Genomic DNA, 25,322 nt, shown 5'->3' with positions numbered 1-25,322 from the left:
ATGAACTACAAAAAAATCTTCTACGTTTTATCATATAACATACAGGAAAAAATGGGCCAGTTAACTAGAAGCTCCTGAAGTGTATAAGCTCCAGAGCACATTGCATGCAGATAGTGGTTAATCAAAGGAAAAATAAGTTACTTTATCCTCTCTCGCAATGACATACAACCCTGAGTTATTGCTGAGGTGCCAACGAAGAATCTGGGATCCCAAAGCATACCATGCCTATTACAGTCGCATTATATGCCTAATTGGTAAGCATTTTTTGGAACCCAGCTATGGCTAGATTTTGACATACATCAGAAAATACAGTCATTGTATAAGCTGTAAAAAAACAAAAATTACCTCAACCATCCTACTTTTCTCTTCCCTGCAGTGCAGATTTTTTCATCTCATTTTCTGCAGTACTTCAGACTTTTTGTTTTACACATATTTTAATAGTTTTGTCAAAACTTGGCAGTGGGTGTTGTGGTGAGCGTTCCACCGTAACACCCATTCAGTTTGTTGCTGCCCCCTAGGCATAAATAGGATGCAGCACCAAGATTAAGACCAGGTGAAACTTGGTCTTAAGTTGGCAAAACAAGGAGAAATACATTATGCCTCCTCGTTTTTGCTTTTTCCATGTGTGATGTCTAGTGCAGCACACATAGAAAAAGCAAAATGCCATGGATTGTTATGTACAGGAAGGTGTCCCTTTCGTACATAAACAACCCTTTAAAAAAATGCCATTTTGTGACCTGAAAGTGCGCTGCATGAAGCAGCACACATGACAGTGACAGAATGGCATTTTAGGATTGTTTATTTGCAGGGAGGAACACCTTACAACACATAAACAATCCTCCCCTGCACGCCGACATGCTTGCACTATGGTGCAATGGTGCCTGCGTTTGCGCTAAGTTGCTAAACTTAGTGCCATCGCAAGAGGAAAAGCAAGGCTGCACAACATTCTTGTAAATATGCTGCAGCCTTGCGTTTCAGAAGTGGTGGAGACAGGCGTTATGCCAGGAAGGCTAACGCCTCTCTTCGCCACTTCCTTGTTCATATCCCCCCATTTGTGCCTCAACTTATGTTAAAAGCTCGGTGCAGGTCTTTGTGCTGTACTAGTTTGGTATGGAGGACACTTTCTCATCCGAAGCTTTGGTACAATCAAGCGGCAGAATTAAAATTGAAATATTACAGCTTGAAAATTGAAAATTTGCATTTTGACTTGAGCTTATGTGTAGAAAATGGTTAAGGAAAATATAGAGAAGACAATAATAAAAAATGCGAAATATATAAAACACTGTGGGGCTTTTTGACCTGGTAGGTCAGGGTGGATCAGTTTATTTTATTTTAAAAGTTTTGTATAGTGCAAATATGACCCAAGCGGGTATCAGAGCACTTTACATACGGGTTGCGGAAGACATAGGATGATAGCTGTAGGAGAAAAGAAAAAAAAGCAAAATACAACAGGAAAAAGAAAAACAATATACAACAGGAACAAAATGACTTAGTGGCAGGCGACACGGGACATAGGAAATGTCAGGTAGTAGCTGAAACAGCTAAACAAGATAGGAGGTAGAAGGAGAAAAACTTCTAGTTCAGAGCATTGTTCATTAGGAAGGCCTTAACTTCCCCTTTGAAGGCACATGTTGAGGGAGTCAGTCTTGTTTCCACTGGTATGGAGTTCCATATTTGCGGGGCAATGCCAGAGAATGTACGAATGTATGTTTTCAGTTTCTAAAATTTCTTCGGCTTAAGCAGCCGGTTGCAGCCTGAGAGTTTGAGCTTGTTTTTCAGGTAGAGTGGGGTATTGAAGTGTTGGGCTCTGTGGGTCATACATGCAATTTTTAATGGATCCTTGCCTCAAATGGAGCCAGTTGAGCGATTTCAGGTCTGGCGAGTTGTGGTGGGTGTTCTTGGAACCAGTGATGAGTCTGGTTGCCGCATTAAATGAAGCTCTGAGGGGGCTAAGCTGAGTTTTGGCCGTCCGCATAGAGTAGCACTGCCGTATTCTAGTCTAGAGATGAATAGTGCTTGCACTGCCAATTTGAAGTCATCTTGTGGAAGGTAGGATTTGAGTTTTCTTAGGATGCTCAGTTGGAAGTTTGCTCCTTTGGCAGATGCTCTTATGAGATCTTGCATGTGAAGGTTCTTATCTAGCCCTACTCCCAGTGATTTCGTAGTCCGTAACGTGTGGTGTACAGTTGAGAGCGGTGGGGTTACTTAGATATTTCACAACAGTTGGGGTTTGTGGGTGAGATGAGGAGGTATTCCGTTGTGAGAGCGTTCAATTTGAGGTGGTTGGTGGTTAGCCAATTTAGGGTTGTGAGCAGGGTTCCGTTGAGTGATTTGATGTCTTCAGGGGAGGATATTTCATGTACAGTTGGGTGTCACCTGCATACATGTGATATTGTATGTTGGATGCTTTGAGGATTACAGGCAGTGGTTCAATTAAAAGGTTAAAGAGCATGGAGGAGAGTGGGGATCCTTGGGGGGACACCCAGAGTACAGGTGCTGGAGTTAGATAGAGTTTGATTGGATTTGACTCTTTGCGTTCTGTTGAGAAAAGAGGCAAACCATTTAAGGACGGTGCCTGAGAGCCCCATCCTGCATTCCAAGAGATTAAGTAGATTGTCATTTTTGACAGTGTCAAATGCAGCTGAGAGATCAAGGAGTAGGCAGATTTCATTCTGGTCAAGCAGAGTGAGAGCATCATCCACTATATGAGTGATGGCCGTTTCAGAGCTGCAAGACACAGAAACGCGCGTTGGCGCCAAATAACCTTCTGTATCTGGATCTAACTACTATCTTCAATTGAAAGAATACACGAGAGCCCCTCATATCGACATCATTTGACTGTATAGGAACTCTGATTGTTTTGTAACCTTATGGATTTGTTTGTTAGAATGTCTCTGATTGTTAGTGATGTTTGAGTGTGTATGTATCTCTGGAACCCTGAATGAGTGCTGGTTATGAGTCAATATGTGTGCTACCTGTTTTATATTTATATATCTAGTCTGTATTATATATTTGTCTTTATCTTTGTTTTTGCTTATTTTGATAAACTAAATGAATGACAATAATGAAAATGAATATTTAGAAATTTTGTAAAAATTGCTTTTTTGAACTTATTGTGATTAATGTGTTTATGTTAGCCCAGTTTTGTTAACTATTTAGTGACCCTTTAAGGGCACAAAATATTCTATATATAGGCAGGTTGATCTCTTTAGTATTAATCTGGTCGTTTCTGTGTTGTGACCCGTGCGGAAGCCTGATTGGAATTGATCGAGAAGTTGGAATTGCTCAATGTGTTTGCGCAGTTGTTCATGTACACATTCCTTCTGGAGTTTTGCAAGGATAGGGATGTTTTGTGATTGTTTGGTAGTTATTCAGGTCTTCAGGGTCTGCTGTGGGTTTTTTTAAGAATAGGGAGCACAAGGCCAGCCTTCAGGAAGTCGGGATCTCACCTTGAAGAAGAGAGACGTTGATGATCTTGGACCAGAGCAGGACTAGTGATCCTATCAATTCTTTAAAGAAGTCTGGGGGAAGGGGGTCATTGAAATGATTAGAAGGTTTCAGGGTAAAGATCATGTTGAGTCTGGCAGTGGTATAGAGAGGTGTGAATTGACTCCAGGAGGCATTGTTTAAAGGCAGAGACAGGGCGCGTGGGAAGGGGGCATGGGTAAAGAGGAGTCAGGAGAGGATGCAAGTTCAATTAGAGCAGACTTAAAATCTGATTTAATCTTGCTCGCCTTACTGAGGAAGAAGTCAGTAACAGCATCACAGTTTGGTTGAGGGCAGGAGATTGGATAGAGGTGTTATTGGATTGTGATTTAATCAGCTCAAAAAGCTGTTTCTGGTGATTTTTGGCTTTGTCCAGTTGGGCTTTGAGGAAGGTTTCTTTGGCCATTCTGATGAGTTTGTTGTATCTACTTCTTTTTGGTCTTAGAGATTTTAGAAGAGGTGTGGATGGAGAGGATCTCCAGGCGCGTTCTGCTAATCTCAGGCTGCACCTGTCATTATTTAGGCTGTCATTGAACAAAGGTTTGAAGTCTTTGATGGGTATTCTTTTTAGTTATGGGTGGCAGTTGCATTCAGGGCAGACATCATGGAGTTAATATAGTGCTCAGTGAGGTCGTGAACATCGACCATGTTTGTATGCGGCGGTAGGGAGATATTGCAGCGAGAGATGAGCTCATTAACATTTGTCTTATAGAGCGATCTTTTTCACTGTTTTTATTTTATTGGTTGTGGTATTTTGGAGTTCCAGCTTTCAAAGATACAGAAGTTGATATAGTGATGGTTTGACCAGTCACAGGAGAGAATATATTCAAGGTGAATGGAGTTGGGATTGGAGATAATTAGGTCATGGATTGAGCTTAAGTTGTGCATGGGACTGTCACAGAATTGAGTCAGAGAGAGGTCAGTTGGGAAGGTTTTAAGAGTGTTACCCACCTGATTGTGTGGGTCATTGCAATGGAGATTGAAGTCGCCAAGGAAGATCTGGGGACAGTGTCGGCCCAGGTTGGAGGAGATGGTCTCCATAGTTTGTTCAATGAGAGGGAGGTTGTCTCCTGGTGGGTGGTAGAAGATGTGCAGGGTGCAGAGGGGTCTATGTGAGGTAGTGATGTCTATGTATAAATATTCACAGGATGAGTGATTAGCTGAAGGGGACTGTTTTGCTGAAAGAGAGTTGTGGTAGATACAAGCTATGCCACCTTCTGTTTTCTTAGCTCAATCGTCTGATAATGTTGTGGCTGGGAGGGACTAGAGTGTCAAGAATGGGGCCTGAGGAGTCATTGAGCCAAGTTTCGGTAAGGATAAGGGGGTCACGTTCTTGAGCAAGCATGAGATCTGCAAGGTCCGTGGCATGTTTCACCGCTGATCTACAGTTGAGTAACATGCACTTCAGGTGTGAATTGTTGTCAGTGATCAGGGTTGCGTAGTGGGGATCTGCTTGAGGTTATTAAAATTTAAGGCATTAGTGTTCAGTCTGGGTGCTCTATGGGGGTTAGATATGATGCTTTGGATAGCCTCCGAGTTCCCTTGCTTGGGATAGGCCGAGCCCTGAGCATTTAACGGGGCGGTTAGTGATGTTCTGGGAAGGATTGGGATGGGCAGAAGAGGGGCGTTATAAGCTCAAAGGAGGGAGAGAATGTCTGGTTCTGATAATTTATTTTGGGATCTGGTGGGTCTCGAAGGGGCATTTAGGTGGGGAGTAGTATTCCAGGTCTGGGTTGGAGGTTTCAGCCCAGGGCCACTCAGTAACATGTTGGAGGGACGTGGGAGATTATGGTGAAGTTGGATCATATGTCAGATCTTCTGCGAGGTCTTGTTGGAAGAGAGATCAAGGGCCAGCTCCTAATTGTAATTAATGAGATTTTGAATGATAATTTTGAGATTTAGAAGTTCCTGGTTTATTTCTTTGAGCTTATCAGCAGGGTTGGGATGTGGGTTATGGTCTTGTGGAGGGGAGGAGTGGGGTTGCTCACTAGGGAAGGCATAGACGAGTTCAAGGCCAGGGGACGCAGGGAAGGGGGACATCATCTGAGGGAGAAATCCATCTCTGATGTATGGGGAGAGCAAGGTGAGAGGGCATTGGAAGGAATGATAGAGGGAGCTGTGTTCCTAGTGGAGAGTGGGTGAGTCAGCTGTTGGGAGAAGGAGGTCTGTGGGCTGGAGCTAGTGAGCGAGGGAGTGGGGGAGGTGTAATTGAGGTGATCAGCGCTAGGGATAACAATTGCTCCAGCATTACGGACGTGTGGTAGGTCAGGTCAGGGAGTGATGGGTGAGTCTGGCGTGCCTAGGTTTGGGGGAGCCAGGTTGGCCCTGTGAGTGTTGACTTAGGAAAGTGGGGCAATCATCGGGTGGTTGTGGCACTCTAGAGTGGGATCAGGGTGGGCCTGAGTCCGAGTTGGAGGAAGGACATTTGTAGAGTGACTAGGGGTGTCGCTATGGTCCATCGATTTTTTTTATGGAGGCAAATCTGTCATCAAAGATGCCCAGGTTGTGATCTGTGGCCTGAATTAATATAATCCCATTGTTATAGATGGATATAGTAGCATTTGCTCTAAATGTGGGTGACGTCACGGCCAAGAGTCTAAGACTGTGAGGAAACTTCTTGGTGGAGGCGATTCTGAGTGAAGAGTGTAGCGCCATTCTCCATTGAGCTCTCCTTTTAGTGTAAAAGATCAGTTCAAACATCTTCTCATTCTTAAGATGCAATGACTCGTATGACTACTCGCTCACCTCATTAAAATCTGAGAAATATTCTTCTTTTATGAACCCGGAATTTTACGTTCATACACCGGGTATCTGTCCTCATACTACACCCATGCCAGCCTTGGACCCCTCAGTTGGGCTTGCAGATGCACGGAGAAACCACCTGCCAGCCACACAGGCATACACTTATTACTCTGGCGCCCATGGCTCCTACTCCGGGTTAAGCCACTTCTTCCTTCCCTCTGCCCGCAATACATTTCTCAGCTATTCTCCCCAGATGGAACTGACCCTAGTAAGTCTCCCAAACATCTTGGATCTCCAGTGGCAACTAAACTCATAAAGATTGACCGATGGCTGTTTTGGAGACCAAGTCTGGGAACATATTGAGGAGTAGTTAACTGTCGATGTTGCCTCTGCCTTGTCAGCAGTAACACTTTGGGAGGCGCTGGAAAGAATGATCATTATCTCTTTCACTGCTGTACACCAAAGGAACGAGGAGAAGGATATCAGTAGGCTGAGCCTCACACCACAAGGTTGAAGATGAGGCGATCTGCCATGTGGATATCTTCAGATTAGAGCTGAAGGGTCACATAATGGAGAAGGCTAGGAGGTGGTGGGTTTCCTCTCAACACTGAATATATGACATGGGTGACAAAATGGCCAACTCCTGCACTAGGGCACAGAGTGGTGGTGGGAATCTGCGACCCCATGGGTAGCATGACAACTGTGATGCAGACATTGCCAAAATATTAGCAGACTACTACAGCGGGTTATATAAAGCTTTCATCTCTACTGTGGCGGAACATGAAAACCTGATATTAATTGATCTCATTGCAGCACTTCAATTAAAAAAGATATGGATGCTCTATTCATGCCCATTTTGGACATTGAAATATATGCAGAGATTGCTGCCATGCCAGCGGGCAAAATCGCTGCCCCAAATGGCTTTCCATCCGAATTCTACAAACGATTTGCCAGTTTACTGTTCAGCTAGTTAGAAGCCTTGTATACAGAAAGCCTTTGTATGGGAGACTGGCCACAAGATCTTGGAAGGGCGACCATAGTGATAATTCCCAAAGCAGGGAGAGATTTCCTTGAGTGTACTTCTTATCGACCCATCTCCCTTATTAACACTGAGGTGAAAATACTGCCCAACGTCCTAGCCTTAAGGTTCGCTAAGGTGATCCGCACTCTAGTCCACCCAGACCAAAACGTCTTCACGCTGACATGAGGTACCAGAAACAGTATCAGGTACCTGTACATATCTCTCGGCCTCCTTCATTATTCCCCAAGACCTGCAGCATTACTAGCCTTGGATTTTGAAAAGCCATTTGATTCTGTGTCCTGACCCTTCATGTTTCAGGTGCTTAATAAAATGAACTTCGGGCCATGGTTCATCTCATACGTCCAACTCCTCTACTCCTGTCCCTGGACTCAGGTGCACCGTAACTTCCCATTCTCTCACCTCTTCCCCATTGACTGGGGGACGAAACAGGGCTTCCTATTATTCCCACTCCTATTTGCTCTGGCGATTGAACTGCTCAGAGCATGGATCCATCTAGAGAACCAATTATGGGGCATTGACTGGTCAGGAGGTGGAATATTGTTTTTTCCTCTATGCGGACAATGTGTTATTGTCCCTTAGTTTCCCCAAATCTTTCAGATGCTGTCTATTTATGGAGACCGTCGTCATGCCGCAGGAGAATTCCCGGGTCGGATCTTTGCCATATTCAGGCAGGATCACGTGATTGTCCACTTGTACTTCCAGCGCTCATTTATTATGATGAAACTGATGGACACACCTTTGCCAGTATTAATATTTGGCTGGTTGTCTTTACCCCTAATTAAGGATTACACATACCGCCATTCTCAAAAACTACTGTGGACTTGCTTTGCTACTATTGTGCTTGAAGTTGCCATACATTACGGACACCCTGACATTTACATCTCTCAGGACTGCAACCAATATCTTTTATACCCTGAAGAAGTCCATCTGTCTGGACGAAACACCTGTTCTTTAAAATTAACCGCATCGCTGCGGCGGCTATTCTGCCGCAGCGCTAAGGTGTGAGCACTCAATTAGTGGGATATTACCACTATATGTATATTAACTTGGAATATCGGGTCATGTGCTAGTCTTTGCAGGGTTTACTGTTTAAGCATGTTTCATGTTTATGGAGAAGCCTCAGGCCTCAAAGTTAACTGACACAAATCAGTTGTGGCTCCAGTGGAAACGGTTAATGAGGTGGCTGTACCAGCAACACTGGCTCTCTGACAGTCATCAAACCCCTTAAAATATCATACAGATCACACAGAGACTGGAAGACTCAATGTAAAACTATTGCTACATAACCTCAAACTAGAGCTCATGGCATGGAGAGGGCTCCCACTTTCTATTGCGGGATAAATGGCTCCATATAAGATGATTTCTCCCTCATAACTGCTCTACATACTGCAAAGCAAACCACACCTGCTACCCACTATTTTTTTCAGCCAGCTACGTGCCACCCTTTTTGCATATATGTGGGAAAGCGGTCACCCATGAGTTCCATTCACAAAGGTGATGCAGTCGACATAGGATGGGGGGCTCGGAGTACCAGACATACAGCTCCACAACCGGGTGGCCAGCATGCTCCCTATTAACGACTGGCTACATACGGATAGAGGTGATCCTGCGGTCAGGCTTGAACTTCAAAAAGCTGAGAGGTGCAGGACGTTGGCCCTACTTTATGGGAGAATACATCAACCACTGTCTCAGCTTCCACCAACCTGAGAGACACTTGTGCTCCGCCTCCCTCGCACACACTATCCTCACCTGCCTAAGCTACAGGGGAGGACGATCCTTCTCCTATATCAGCACCAAGTCCTGGAACAGCTTTCCCATTCACCTCGGAACATCATTCTCTCTCATTGGAATTCAGAGAGAGGATGAAGACCAGCCTTTTCAACTGATCCCATCAAGAACCTAGTGTCAGGATACCTTTTTGGGTGATTAGCCATGATTTACAAATCTGAGCTGATTGATTGATGGATCTAAGATACCGACTGACCTTCTTTCAACCACAAGACTTATTATCGAAAGCTGGACTAAACCTTTGAAACATGACACCCTCATAGGTGGACTGACTACCCTTTTTTTATTATTTTTTTATTGAGAATCCATGAAGCATAATAAGAAAACAATATACATGATTTGAATGAAAAAAGGCGAGATACAATATTAACAATCCAATTAAATTGAAAATAGGAAGGTAATATACACATCGGTTATCAAATTTCATAACTTAGTGTCTGATTAAATAGTTCTTTCTTTTAGGACCTCAAATATTTAATGTTAATAATATAAATATTGTAGATATAGAGCTGGCTATCGAGAACGAAAAGGAGATAAGAAAAAAGATGTAACAATTGAGAGCATTATCATAACCATAACCATGGACCTAAGAATCCTATGATCTTACTGCAATCTGCTAGCACGCCAAGCAGCAACAGGTGCCCAGATCTTCATCCCCACCGTAATACAGGTTAAATAATGTTTTATAGTGCTGAGCTCTTAAATTGGAGGAGCGTAGAAATCGTCTATCCATTAAAAGAGCTCTGTTCAAGTCAATGTCCGAATCCTCCAATTTCGAAGCCTAAGCTGCCTCAGTTTTGCCCATATCATCCTGGGATTCCTCCACAAACAACCTATACACTCCGTTGATTCTCAGTTTGCTCCCCTTCATATAATCCAGTAGATTACACCTCTCCCTTAAGATGATACAAGGTCTTATTGATCTGATTGTACTGACCACCTGAGCATATTTATAATCTTGACTACCCTGGAGGGAGTGCCTTTGTCTCAATTCTTCCAAAGTTCTACACTCATCTTTAACCATTACTTGCCAAAGTGTCAAAATACCCTGTCGCTCCCAGTGTCTCCAAGATCCATCAATGCTTAAGTTAGGAAAGAGGCCCGAGTTCCAGAGTGGGGTGTGGTGATTGTATTTAGAGATTGCCAGTGCTTTCTGAGCTGCTGCCCAAATCCCCCTTATCCCTTCAAGTGTCTTGAGTCTCGACTTATTGTAGTATCTTCTTTCTGTTCTCCTTAATAATACCCCAGTAGCCTCACTGCCAAGCAGCAATTCAAAGATAGATGGAATAACATCTTCTCTACTCGCGGAATTTATGTTATTTCCCACTGGATCAAATAATATAGCCATCTGTGTAAGAAGACAGGACCAATGATAATATCTGAGGTTTGGCAGTCCCAAGCCCCCTCTTTCCTGAGGCAAAGACATATATTTCATGGATCTTCTAACCTTTCCATATAGCCACAAGAAATTCATAAAGATGGATTCTATTTCATTGATAATTTTGCGCTCGATTTTAAATGGGATCGAACTGAATTTATAAATCACCTTGGGGAACATAGACATTTTGATGACATTAGCACGACCAATGATTGAAAGTTGTAATGTATCCATTCTTTTCAGATTCTCCCTCATGGATTTCATAAGAGGGATGAAATTGTCTCTGATTATCAGCTCCGGCTGTGCGTTGATCGTTATCCCCAAATAAACCACAGAATCAACGAATCTGGAGTCGGATTTATTTATATTTTTAGAACAGAGCACCTGCGTCTTAGCGACATTTAGACGATAACCTGATTGTCCACCAAATTTGCTCGTAATGTCCACCACTTCGCGTATAGCTGCGTCGGGGTCGGTAGTAATAACAGCCAAATTATCGGCATATGCCAACATTTTTGTTTGAAATCCCATCGTAACTACCGGTTTAATTGCGATGTTATTAATTATTTGGCGTATTAGAGGATCGATATAAAGTGCAAATAAGATGGGTGAGCATGGGCATCCCTGCCTAGTCCCCCTTGTAATAAAGATCCTATCCGAGCTCTCACCCATCATTTGGATTTTCGCGACCGGGGTAATATACATAGCCTGAATAGCCTTCATAAACCTGAGTCCAAACTCCCTTTCAGCAAGCAAGCTCCACAGAAAGTCCCATCTGACGCGGTCAAAAGCTTTCTCCGCATTTAGGAGGATCATTGCGACCCCCCCTCCCCGGCAGCATGGATATCAAACAATGTAATAGCTCGTCTGATATGATCGATGGTTCCCCTACCGAGGATAAAACCATGCTGCCAGGGAGAGACCAAGGTCCCGATGATCCGTCCCAAGCGGGTTGCCAAGATCTTAGAATATAATTTATTATCCGCGTTTATTAAAGATATAGGTCTATATGAACCCGGATTTTCCGTGGGCTTGCCCTTTTTATGAAACACCACTATATTGGTGTTCATCCATGACTCAGGGATTGAGTCTGTATTTAGAACCCCATTGAACAAGTCTAACAGAAATGTAGACGTTTCTTCAAATAGACATTTATAGAGTTCGATTGGTAGGCCATCGGGGCCCGCCGCCTTCCCTGCTGCTAGATCTTGTAAGGCCTCCAAGAGTTCATCCATGGTGATGGGTTGTTCTAAAATTTCTCTATCATCCTGAGCCACTTTGGTCCCCAATCCTGTCCACTCTGTCACTGGTTCCTCAGTAACCGATTCTTCCTGGTACAATGTTTGATAGTATCTTTTGAAGACATTATTGATGTCCTTTGGGTCCTCGTAGGCCCTACCCTGCTCTTCTATATGTGTTATAATATTTTTCGAGGCTGCTTGTCTAATACGTAGAGCCAATGCTTTCCCGGCTTGTTACCCCGTCTCATACATATTCCTTCTTTGTGCTTGATATTCAGTGGCTGCTTTTTTAGATAATTGCTTTTGTATCTCGGCTTTAATAGTACTCACTCTTTCTAAGCTTTGCGTTCCCTGTCTTCCCTGGGATATATCTTTCCTGTGCTGTTCCTCAGCCACTGTTAATTTAGTCATTATTTGCTCTCTCTCTAGGGTAAGTTTTTTCCAATTGCGAGAAGTGTAGCTACTGGTTTCTCCCCTTAAGGCAGCTTTATAACTATCCCAAACACAATATATGCGATGCGCCCATTGTTAATAACAATGGGTTATGGTCTGATATTATCATGGGCAGTTTACTGATTTCTGCTTTGCTAATCTCTGTGGTGGAAATCATAAAATAATCGAGTTTAGAATATTTCTTAAATGGGTGCGAAAAATATGTAAAACATGGATTCCCTGATTCAATGCTACCCCAGACATCCCTCAAACCGTGTGAATCCATCATTGAACATACTGCCCGATACACCCACGGTTTACGCCCGGTATATCCGTTTCCCCCTTCAAAATCTGCAGAGATATTAAAATCCCCACAAACCTCTATGGGTGCTGGCCAGCCTGCTAACTCCTTCTCCATACGGTCGAAAGTATCAGGGTCATCGCTATTGGCCCCATAAATGCTGCAAATAGTGATGCCCAGATTCATTTCACATAATGCCCACTGCCCCATAGTGTCAGCCTTAAATCGTTTAACTCCCCCCAGACCAACCTTGCCAATTATAGCCACCCCCCTAATAGAAGATGTTTGGGAGGAACAAGAGAGAATCTCAAATCCCTTCAATTTTAACCAGTGCCTTTTCCCCCATAATAGATGGGTCTCCTGCATACACATAATATCCGTTCGTGTGAATTTAACAAATTCCTCTAGTCTTCCCCTTTTTTTCCAATCATTTAGGCCCCCTGTATTCATAGAACAAATCCTAAGCTTTGACATACTTCTGTCTTAGATTCTTCCTTATATTCAGCCTTCCATTTAACATACTAAAAACACATATGACTGCATACCTTGTTGCAATTTTAAATCTCAGCCTGATTATAATTACGATAGTATCATGAATTCTCTTTTTCCAGTTTACGCCCCCCCAACGCCAGCCCGTCCCTCCCCCACCCCCTTCCACCACCCAATCCCTCCCACCCCCCCCCAACCACCCATTGAGGCATCCTGGGTCCGGCCGGATCCAGGTGTGGGCGTCTATGCGATCCGTACACCGACGATCACTCTCAGAGCCTCTGGCCCCTGACTACCCTCAGTGACACACTTACAGGCATTTGAGCAGTGGGATAAAATAGGTATTAATACACTCAGCGATTTTTAAACTGCATCTCACATGAAATCAGTTGCAGCACTAGCAGCAGGGTATGCTGTCCATAGATCCCAATTTTTTTGATTCCTCCAGATCCTCCAGATCTGGAACCGTATAAAATGGTCTCAGCTGTATCGCCAACCATAATCTTCTTAAATCCAACTTAAACCTTGGCAATTAACAATAAGAGAATGTCTAAATTGTGCAAAACATTAATCAGAAACACCCTAGACCCTTTTTCACTGTGGAGGGAACGGTGAACATAGAAGTTCTGGATGACTACGACTGACAAGAAGCCAAGGTGGCAGTCAGGATGCAGGCAATCTTATCTGGACTGTGCCTAGTACAATTTAAATACTTTCGTCATATATATATATTACACCCTAGAGAAATTATTAAAATGCACAAGTCCCCAACTCTCAAATGCACTCACTGTGTGCGAGAGATGTAGGTACTCTGCTGCATATGTTATGGGGTTGCCTACTGACACTAACCTATTGGTCTAGAGTGCACACCACTCTACACAGCATCCTGGGCTACCCAGTGGACTGTAAACCTTGCAGGGCTCTGTGGCGTAGTTCCATGGGGTGGGACGGTCCAACCGGGGGCAAGATAATGTACAATATCGGCTGCCGAATAGCCAAAATAACTATTGCTAAGCATTGGCACTCGCCAGAGACGCCCACAACTACAGAATGGTTACGCAGCATGTATCACTGTACCTTGGTAGAGGTATTAGTTTAAAAGACCTGTGGCTACCCTGGGAAGCATAAAAAGATATAGGGCAAATTGAATACTGTCAGGATGTATTGTTATAATCTACTGTTGATGTATCCCAAGATCTCTGGACACTGCTTTGTTATGTATTCCGATATGCTTTTGTCATGACCAGCTGCAAGGATGTCATGTTGCAGCATTCTCAGGTGTTTTGGTAAAGGCTGCCTTTTGTTTCTTCAGTTACAAAATACAATAAAAAGAAAAAAAAGATCCCAAGATAATCAATAAAGGCTGTTTCCTTCTTCACACTCCCCAGATGTATGTATTGAACCCCTTAACTAAAATAAATAAAAATGCAGTGATATAATTCATTTTGAGTTTAAAATACGAGCTCTGTATGGGGATGACTTTATGATTACCCTAAAGATCCAAAAAGGTAAACAATGTTCTGAAGAATGCCACCCATTAAGTTTGTAGAACATAATTTTGCAAGATCAGTCGAATTAGAGATCTGGCATTTACATCTGAAAAAGAACACTAGCGTCCACTGCAATTCTCAAACAAATGAATGCATAAATATACATAGTACTCATAGTTTGTTGACTTGTTTAAAACAAATTTAATAAACTTTACATCGAAATGAAGGACCTAATTAATCACTGAATAAGATTGCCTTTGACAGTTGGCTAGATAAACCTAAATACATTATTTCTGCTGCCTAAAATGAACTTTCTGCATGAGAAACCTGTGTAGGTTAGCAAAGCAAGAAATGGCAAGATAAAAGGGACACTTCTCGAATTTATTTTAGCAGTCGAAAGTGTAGGTATGAGAGAAATTGAAGTGGCATTTAAAAACAAGCGCTGGCAAAGCCAATAGGTCTGGAGTATGATATTCTTGTTTTGTTTTGTCACGTTTTTTGCAAAGATGTATTGTTAGGGAATAATCCAGGCACTCAGTCCCCAATTTTTTTTTTATTGCTACAGGCAAAAAAAATGTTTACTCCAAAAATGCACCCACATTTCTACACAGTGGTCCCTGGCACTGAGGGGAACTCATTTGTGTGTGGATGTGTTCCTCGTTAAAGGGCAGCATGCCGTAAATCATAGCGAAGTCTGCCGATGGCTGAAGTGGGCTGACGCATTGCCCCGTAATGCATGCTGCAGTGGGTGGAAGGAAAATGTGAATTCCTCAATTATGTATAGTATCTGGTGGACTATTCAAGTGAAGTACGTACAAGAACTATAACTATTGCAAACCGGTTGAAAAAAACACAATGAAAGGAATGACACCAAAACAGAGGAGAGATGCATGCATTAGAGGATGCAATGTTCTTTAAAAAGATATTTGAAACACTGACAACGTGATTGCAATTTAGTATGATTGTCATCACTGCAACACAGTTTTGGGCTTTCAACACAATCAGCCCAGAAGTGACACACCTGGGACCTCAGAACTGTTTAAGGATCCATTGCCAGTAAGGCTAGGTAACTGACATATTGTGATATTGGGCAAGAAGGAATATAGGCAACTTAAAAAAAAAATTATAACCAGATTTTATTGGATTTTCAAACAATCTCATTTTACATGAATCTCAGTTACATTATACATGAATTGTTATGCACTTACTCTCTGGTATACTTAATCTAACTACTAAAAATGAACTCTCTCCCTCCCGCCACCCTCCCTCGAGTTGCAGTTGATTCCAAGGAGGTGTGCCGTCAAGTACTACGGATTCAGGTGCGAGGCATGTCACCACAGTAACTAAACTTCGAATAATAAGGAAAGAGATATTAAAATGGTATAAAACATTTATGCCAAATAACTCTATCATGGTCACTCTGAAGTGAAATATACTGCGACAAAAAATACAATCTAACTGATTCATGACTGATGTATTACTGAATTCATTCTCAAAAGGATAGGGTCAATGATTGCCAACCCACCCCAGAAACAACCTGCAGAAAGCATCGTTTAGACTTACCAAATTAAGATAACTCCAAAACACCACTCGAAACCCTGAATACTGACCATAAACATGCAGTGAACACCAACATTATTTATCACTGGATTACCCACAGGAAGGCACATACTCATGCTAGTCTAGGGCATATCTAAATACTGTGTACCCAGCTCTACTCTCTACCTAACTAGCTCAATTGTTTACCTAGCATGGCAACAAGACACACCTGCACCAACTCAAGTGTGGTCCTCATAGTGTAAGGCACGCTACCCCGTTACATGCCTCCAACTAGTTCCCTTGGCACACAGCCAGCTTTAGGATGATGCGACCGGTGCAGCTGCACTGGGTGCTGACCTGGAAGGGGGCACTGGACTCAGGGGGAGGGGAGTTGTGGTTAGCAATAACGTACGATTAAAAAACAGATTTATTTGTGAGTCCAGCTTTAAGGCAGCAATAAAATTGTCAAGATACCTCTTGATATTTAATGTTGCTGCTAGAGAGAGTGACAACAGAGTTTTAACTAGTGGCAGTTTTGACTCGCCATAAAGGCAGTTTTGACTCTCCATAAAGTAGCACAGAGGGTAAATATGCCTGCTGCACAGAACAGATCTGTATATTATATGGATAGCTGAGTGGATTAGTAAAAGCAAATGAAATGTATTTGAGAGAGGGGTTATGGAGAGAGGAGTGCAATTTTGCCTGGTGGTAGTGAGGAAATCTGAGGAGAAGGTCATGTGGGGGGAGACAAAAAAGATTGTCGCACTGGGCGCCACCAGTGCTAAAGTCGGTGCTGCCCTGGCTAACCAAATCATGATAATCCATCAGAATCCTACCATAATCCAGCCTTCCTCAACGGACTCTTCCCTCCATGACATCCTATGCAGACTGTGACAGTGCAAGCCAACCCAAAGCACTTCAAGACACCCACAGTGCTGCCTGTGTTTTCATTACAATTTCTCTTTCAAACTTACACCACCTCAAACAGTTCTGAGTAAAATGTGTCATTATGGGTAATGCATATAGTAGCATTACTTTAGTGACCCACTCATTGATTACAAAAATACAATGCTTCCGGTTCAGGGGACTTCGTCTGGCAGCAGCAGATCTCACAGAGAGACACGGTTTCAGGCTGGAAAGATGAGGCTCAACAGGCTGACTCACGCTCAAGTCCCCCCCCCAAAAAAGTTATCATTCCATGTATTTTGACACCCTCTTTCATATGCACCCCCTTTTTCAGAAAAAATATTGGGCCGTGCCTTTTTTCAGAGTGCTACACCAGTACAGCTTTTTGAAAAAAGAAAAAACGTTTCTGTGATGCTCAAAAAAATGAAAACATATTGACCCAAAGCCTAAGTTTACTATGAGCTAAAAAAACTCACTTTTTTACACTAAAACTCACATTTTTTTTTAAAAGAAAAAAAAAGGCAGGACATTTTTTATTGTCCGATTTTTGGGAAAAAAGATGAGTTGAACGCCTTTTGGATTTAGGACACAGAAACAAAAGGAATTTTGGAAAAAAATATTTCAGATTTGTTTTATAGCGATGTCCTTTTTTAGACCTAACCTTTCGTTGCACCAGTGCAACGGGTGTTTAAAAACTGAGCTTGGGAAAAATACAAAAAAAGCAAATTTTGTGATTTTTTTCTTAAGGGCAAGTCAAACATCATATTAAGCCTTTTGTCATGCTGATTCTCAAGCCAGAAATGTTTCTTTAATTTATATTCCACTTTCTCAGGGGGTGTTTTATATGCATGGTAAAACGAAAAGTGTAGGAATTTTTAGGGGGAAAGTAACATATTGGTTTAGACTTGTTTTCACCTTAGGCTTCATAAACAAACTAAAAAACACCTCTATGTGTCATGCTCATTTTTTAATGGCACATTTTCATATTACGCGTAAGCTAAAAGCTGAATAGGGTCTATTTCAATGAGGATGTTTAAGGTAAAAAAAGACATGGTTTACAATGCATATTCATCTATATATGAATTTCAACTCATTATAAACATGTTAAGGATTCATTTGATGCATTATAAGGAAAACAGCATAAAAACTCATGTAATTATAAACAACATTAGTTTCAATGGGTCGACCAGATGGCCGGAGATTCAAAATCGCCTCGTATGGAGTCACCTTCAATTTTACGTATTGTCTCTGCATCCCAGAGGCATATAATTTGGCACACTGTAGTGGGCTATTCTATAGAATGTGTTGCAGTTGCAAATGAAGCTCTATCTGGTATGGATCATGACTTATGACACAATATATGTGACATATTGTGTAAAAACTGGAGATACATTTATAAAAACATGCATGTAATCATGGAAAAATTCATACTTCTTTGAAACAGACTACAGGCATGAAAAGTGGCACAGAACAGCATATGGCTCAAGATTGTACGGTTTTAGAATTATGTGACAAACTGTAAGGCATACTTTTTCAACGTGACCTAATTGAAAAGCATCATATATTCAACTTCACATTATGACTACTTTCCAATAAGCCACATACATGATAATTCACATGGGTAAGTAGACCAAAGCCTAAGACAGGTTGTTCTTTGAATTAGGTCTCTATTGTATATGGATTGTGAGTTATAGGCAAAAGCATAAGGTATTCTTCAACCTACCTGAAAGAAAACTTACCTGAAGGTTATACTTAATGTGTACCTTGCGCTATCAGCCACAAACACCAGAATTGGCACAATAAAGCTATTTAAATTAAGTCAGTACCTTATACGCTTCAAGTATTATAGCGTACCACATACTGTGTAGTACATCTTATCCATTTCAATGGGGTGACCAGGTGGCTGCAAATTGGAAATCACCACGTATGGATTCAAGATACATTGTATGTACCTTGTGCATGAGCCACATGCATTACAAGAGGCACACTGTAGTAAGCTATGCTATAGAATGTGCTGCAGTTGCAAATGATACAAAAGGGGATGATGGACGGAGCGTTTGAGCAAATCAAACACTCACCCCCAGTCAACTGATCTGGGTTTAATCCATCACCATTCTTTAGCCCACTCAGCCACCCCATTTCAGACATGGCTATATGCAAATCAGTCTGACCCTGTGCCTCATGGGAACAGTCCAGCCCGAACTGCCAAGCCATGTCTTCCATGGACCGGAAACAAGCATCCTGGGACCGGTTTCGGATTCATAATCCTCATCAGCCAGGCTATCTTGAATCCAGTGGCCAAGTGAGCAAGGGACTCACGTCTGAGCATACCCTGCCACACTTAGGGCGAACAAAGCGATACAAAAGGGGATGATGGACGGAGCGTTTGAGCAAATCAAACACTCACCCCCAGTCAACTGATCTGGGTTTAATCCATCACCATTCTTTAGCCCACTCAGCCACCCCATTTCAGACATGGCTATATGCAAATCAGTCTGACCCTGTGCCTCATGGGAACAGTCCAGCCCGAACTGCCAAGCCATGTCTTCCATGGACCGGAAACAAGCATCCTGGGACCGGTTTCGGATTCATAATCCTCATCAGCCAGGCTATCTTGAATCCAGTGGCCAAGTGAGCAAGGGACTCACGTCTGAGCATACCCTGCCACACTTAGGGCGAACAAAGCGATACAAAAGGGGATGATGGACGGAGCGTTTGAGCAAATCAAACACTCACCCCCAGTCAACTGATCTGGGTTTAATCCATCACCATTCTTTAGCCCACTCAGCCACCCCATTTCAGACATGGCTATATGCAAATCAGTCTGACCCTGTGCCTCATGGGAACAGTCCAGCCCGAACTGCCAAGCCATGTCTTCCATGGACCGGAAACAAGCATCCTGGGACCGGTTTCGGATTCATAATCCTCATCAGCCAGGCTATCTTGAATCCAGTGGCCAAGTGAGCAAGGGACTCACGTCTGAGCATACCCTGCCACACTTAGGGCGAACAAAGCGATACAAAACGGGATGATGGACGGAGCGTTTGAGCAAATCAAACACTCACCCCCAGTCAACTGATCTGGGTTTAATCCATCACCATTCTTTAGCCCACTCAGCCACCCCATTTCAGACATGGCTATATGCAAATCAGTCTGACCCTGTGCCTCATGGGAACAGTCCAGCCCGAACTGCCAAGCCATGTCTTCCATGGACCGGAAACAAGCATCCTGGGACCGGTTTCGGATTCATAATCCTCATCAGCCAGGCTATCTTGAATCCAGTGGCCAAGTGAGCAAGGGACTCACGTCTGAGCATACCCTGCCACACTTAGGGCGAACAAAGCGATACAAAAGGGGATGATGGACGGAGCGTTTGAGCAAATCAAACACTCACCCCCAGTCAACTGATCTGGGTTTAATCCATCACCATTCTTTAGCCCACTCAGCCACCCCATTTCAGACATGGCTATATGCAAATCAGTCTGACCCTGTGCCTCATGGGAACAGTCCAGCCCGAACTGCCAAGCCATGTCTTCCATGGACCGGAAACAAGCATCCTGGGACCGGTTTCGGATTCATAATCCTCATCAGCCAGGCTATCTTGAATCCAGTGGCTAAGTGAGCAAGGGACTCACGTCTGAGCATACCCTGCCACACTTAGGGCGAACAAAGCGATACAAAAGGGGATGATGGACGGAGCGTTTGAGCAAATCAAACACTCACCCCCAGTCAACTGATCTGGGTTTAATCCATCACCATTCTTTAGCCCACTCAGCCACCCCATTTCAGACATGGCTATATGCAAATCAGTCTGACCCTGTGCCTCATGGGAACAGTCCAGCCCGAACTGCCAAGCCATGTCTTCCATGGACCGGAAACAAGCATCCTGGGACCGGTTTCGGATTCATAATCCTCATCAGCCAGGCTATCTTGAATCCAGTGGCCAAGTGAGCAAGGGACTCACGTCTGAGCATACCCTGCCACACTTAGGGCGAACAAAGCGATACAAAAGGGGATGATGGACGGAGCGTTTGAGCAAATCAAACACTCACCCCCAGTCAACTGATCTGGGTTTAATCCATCACCATTCTTTAGCCCACTCAGCCACCCCATTTCAGACATGGCTATATGCAAATCAGTCTGACCCTGTGCCTCATGGGAACAGTCCAGCCCGAAAAGCCAGTGTGGCAGGGTATGCTCAGACGTGAGTCCCTTGTTCACTTGGCCACTGGATTCAAGATAGCCTGGCTGATGAGGATTATGAATCCGAAACCGGTCCCAGGATGCTTGTTTCCGGTCCAGGGAAGACATGGCTTGGCAGTTCGGGCTGGACTGTTCCCACAAGGCACAGGGTCAGACTGATTTGCATATAGCCACGTCTGAACTGGGGTGGCTGAGTGAACTAAAGAATGGTGATGGATTAAACCCAGATCAGTTGACTGGGGGTGAGTGTTTGATTTGTTCAAGCGCTCCATCCATCATCCCCTTTTGTATCGCAGTTGCAAATGAAGCTCTGTCTAGTATGGATCATGACTTATGACACAAAAAATATGTGACAAAGTTTGCAAAAATGGAACCAAATTTTAAAACCATGCATGTAATCAGTGAATGAATCATACTGCTTCTGAACATGCCACAAGCATGTACATTGGCACAGAACAGTAGACTGATGTTAACATTATGATGCTCTTTGAACAAAGGCTCCATATTGTGTGGTTTTAGAGTTACGTGACAAAATGTAAGGCATACCTTTTCAAACATGTGACATAATTGAAAAACATAATATATTCAACTTCACATTTTGACTACTTACCAATAGGCCACATACATGATAATTCACATGGGTAAATAGAACAAAGGTGCAACTTGAGTTGTACTGGTGAAGGATCGGAAATACCCCGGGGCATGATGGATGTACGTTTCACCCTGTGTATCTAGCTGTGTGGGAGGAAGAGATAGTCCAGGTGTGAAAGATTGGGGTGGACAGCCGACGCATATGTGAACCCAGCTTCGGAAGGGTGAAACGCCTGCCATGAGTCTGCCCAGCCCAGTGTATGTGCCAGTATGTTCAGTTTGGATCTAGCAGGCTGTATATCTGATGGTCTAACCTGCCACCTATCTACGGGGCCCATGATGTTGTTCCAATCACCTCCCAGTATCGTCAGGCCACCTGGAAGATTTCCCCATAGCTGTGTTAGTTAGTCTATGAATGTCTGGCCTAGCGGTGGAGGGGCATAGATGCTGCCAATTGTGATCTGTTCACCGGCTATATTGCCAGAGATCACCGTAAATTGGCCACCTGGATCTACCCAATGCTGTGTAACCTGGAGCGGCACTCTGCAGTGAATAAGCACTGCTGTGCCACGCACCCCTCTGCCAGAGTGATACACTATAGTGCAACCATATCGGGAGAGGCAAGAGGCTTTAATGCCCAAAAGATGTGTCTCCTGAAGCAGTAGGATGTCGGCCGAATTTTGCTTTGCCTGATGGAGCACCGCCCCAATTTGACCTTGTTCAGGAAAGCCCGCACATTCCTGGCAAGAATGTTGAGTTCCCCAACGGAGATACACCCACTGTTTAGGCCATTCCTAGTTCTCAGAGTGTATAGTGATGGCCGATGTAAGCGTAAAATGGAAAACTAACAACTAACAACTAACAACCCCACCAACCCCAACCCCAATCCCATACTTCCAGGAACATGAAGTATCTGTTGGGGTGGAATCCATCCCAGGCCCCAAACGTGATGACCCAAGCGGTTCCTCCAATGGATCCCCCCACCCAACATCACCCAACAGTATCCAAAACGTTTAGGGCTTACTATTTCTGTTACCTTCAGGGCTGATATTAAAGATCCCAAACCAAAGGACCCAGAGCAACCTAGCAAGGGGCCACCGCCAGCGACCCTGCCCAACTAATGAAGAGAAACAGGATAATATATGTCTATACGTCCCAAACTACCTCAGTCCTCAGCACTTCTGTCTCTGGGCACGCCAGTTGGAGCAGGCTCTAGGTTCCTCTCATTCTTATGGAGTTCTTTTATCTTGTTTAGTCCTTCATCCACAGAAATTATATGGCCATGAAAATTGCACACCAAGTATCCTTTATGAAAAATGCAATTTGTTATGACCATCATTGTACCTTCTTCATCAAAGACAGAGACTCCACTCTACGTTGGCGATTCACACATGCCTGAATGTGCTTATCAATCATTGGTGATGTGGCTTCTGCCATTAGCTTCCAGCTGTGAATGACATCTTGTACTTCTGGGGCATTCTTCTTCCATGTCATGTTTGAAAAAAACTTCAGCACCAGCTTTTTTGTTGGTTGCCTTTGTGGAAATTGTTCTGTGATTTAAACACACAAAACAAATTGAATAATGCTTTCTAAAATGTATATTTGTCAATACATTTCAGCAAATCTGAATGTTCACTTACTCATGGTTTCCTCCTTTCTCATTAGTTGCTGCCTAATACGTTACTCATCATACACCTGCCATTCATGAATTCCAGCGAGCTTAGTTTGATCTTTTTTGTTTAGTGGATTCCCATTCAGTGTTACTGGGAATTTGTTTTCAATGTGCATAAGCATATCATGTCTATTCTCTTGGAAATAGACATCTCGCTCTGATGTGCGCTTTAAATATAAAAGAACATTTTGAAATTATGGCACCAACAGATCACAGTAGTGCTGTGTGCTAAAAAGGAAATGCAGGAAACTAAATGTTAGTAGCTGAATTCTGAAGCAATATCTTACAGAATATATGTGTAAATTAAAAAATAGAAAAAAGTAAAATATGACCTACACCGTTTTCATAGATTTGTGACATAGAGAATCATATATGAAAAACAAAAGAGAACATATTACATTACATACCTTTGATGTTGCTCATTAGGGAGGGCTGCAAAATACACAGTAGACTTTTGTTTCAAGTCTCTGTAAATGAAAACAAACAATATTAATGGCTAGTGATTGTTTGAAATAAAGGTCTAAATATAACAATTATTTTTCATTTAAGTATAATGATTATGGGTATTGCAACTAGCTTTTCTAGAAGTCAGAGAGAACAAAAACAATGTTTTCTCACTGTGGTATTTCCTTGGTAAACGTATTCAGCAGTTTTGCTGCTTCACAGATATTGTCCATTCTCATCATGCGGTAATGCTTTCAGCAGTTGGTGTGGAATGTGCCATATAGTCAGCAACAAGGCTCTTTTCCGCCTCAGAGCAGTCTCTTTTTGTTGCTGTCTCATATACACGTCTCGCTTGCTGACTTGTGATCATAGGGACATTGTATCTGTAAGAATTATTAACATGTGACACCAGTTCGACATGCTATGAATATTTATTTAAAGGATTGATATGGCTCATGAGCTGACGCCATTCTCAACAGAAGTAATACTAAAGCCATCTATTTGGATGCCAAATAAACCCCTATCCATATTAAACCTGTAGACAAACAGACATTAGGAATATGTGAACTCAATCGTGTGCAGCAATCACTGCAATAATACCTTTCATGAAATTGATCATTAGACAGATTATATATTACTCCCCCAGCGAATGATATAAAAAATGGATCATTTGTTCAAGCAGTCTTCCTTTTCCTTAACATCTCAGGCCTGATAATTGTGAAATATTGCTCAAACCACTGCAGGTAAAGAGGGAAACTAATATGAAGTCACACTGAAAATGTATCTGTGACTGATGTATTCTCAACGTGTAATATATTAAAGGTCAATACAAATTGATCTGTCTATACACTAAATGAATGGCACTCAAATAAACAGTTTTAAAGCAAACACGTATAGGGATGTGAAGATTGTATCTAACGTAGTAATCAATCAATCAATTACATGTTTGTTAAGCGCGACTACTCACCCGTATACAATACGGTGAAAGATATGCTTAGCATATCAAATTAAACTACTGTTTGAATATTAAATGTAACTGTATTGCAATCTGCTATGCTACTGATACCACATGTACCTATGTCTGTATAATGTATACAAATTGGAAAACCCAATAAAGTGTTTTAAATAAAAGAGATCATTTCTGAGGCTCAATAATGTGCTACAGATAACGTATGTCTCCAATTAGTTTTAAATCCCTTTATTAAATAGTTTCTCTTTTGTGCTCCACTGGTGCAACAGCTCAAGTCTGAAAAGCTGCACCAGTGGAGCAATGTCGTGGAGCGCGAGTGAAGCTTCTTGACTTCGCCAGTGGTAGGGATGCTCTTACAGGCAGCCTTGGCTTTTCAGCTCAGGATGAAGGTAGAAAAAGCAATGTGAGTAATAAGACAAGAGTTTTTGTTTTGTGTATTGTGTACTTTTAATAAAATCATTAAATTCCCAAAGACCTTGACTTGTATCATGGGCTTAAGATATCTCTCCTAAACGGAGAATTCGTTAACAATATGCTGCAAAAAAGATAGGAACTTGCACTTGGCATTTTAAACAGCGAGATACTTTTAGATACATGTCCGAGGCCAC

The sequence above is a fragment of the Lissotriton helveticus genome, chromosome 4_1 (assembly GCF_964261635.1).
Source record: "Lissotriton helveticus chromosome 4_1, aLisHel1.1, whole genome shotgun sequence".
NCBI classification, from domain to species: domain Eukaryota; kingdom Metazoa; phylum Chordata; class Amphibia; order Caudata; family Salamandridae; genus Lissotriton; species Lissotriton helveticus.
Note: the sequence above shows the minus strand (reverse complement) of the source record.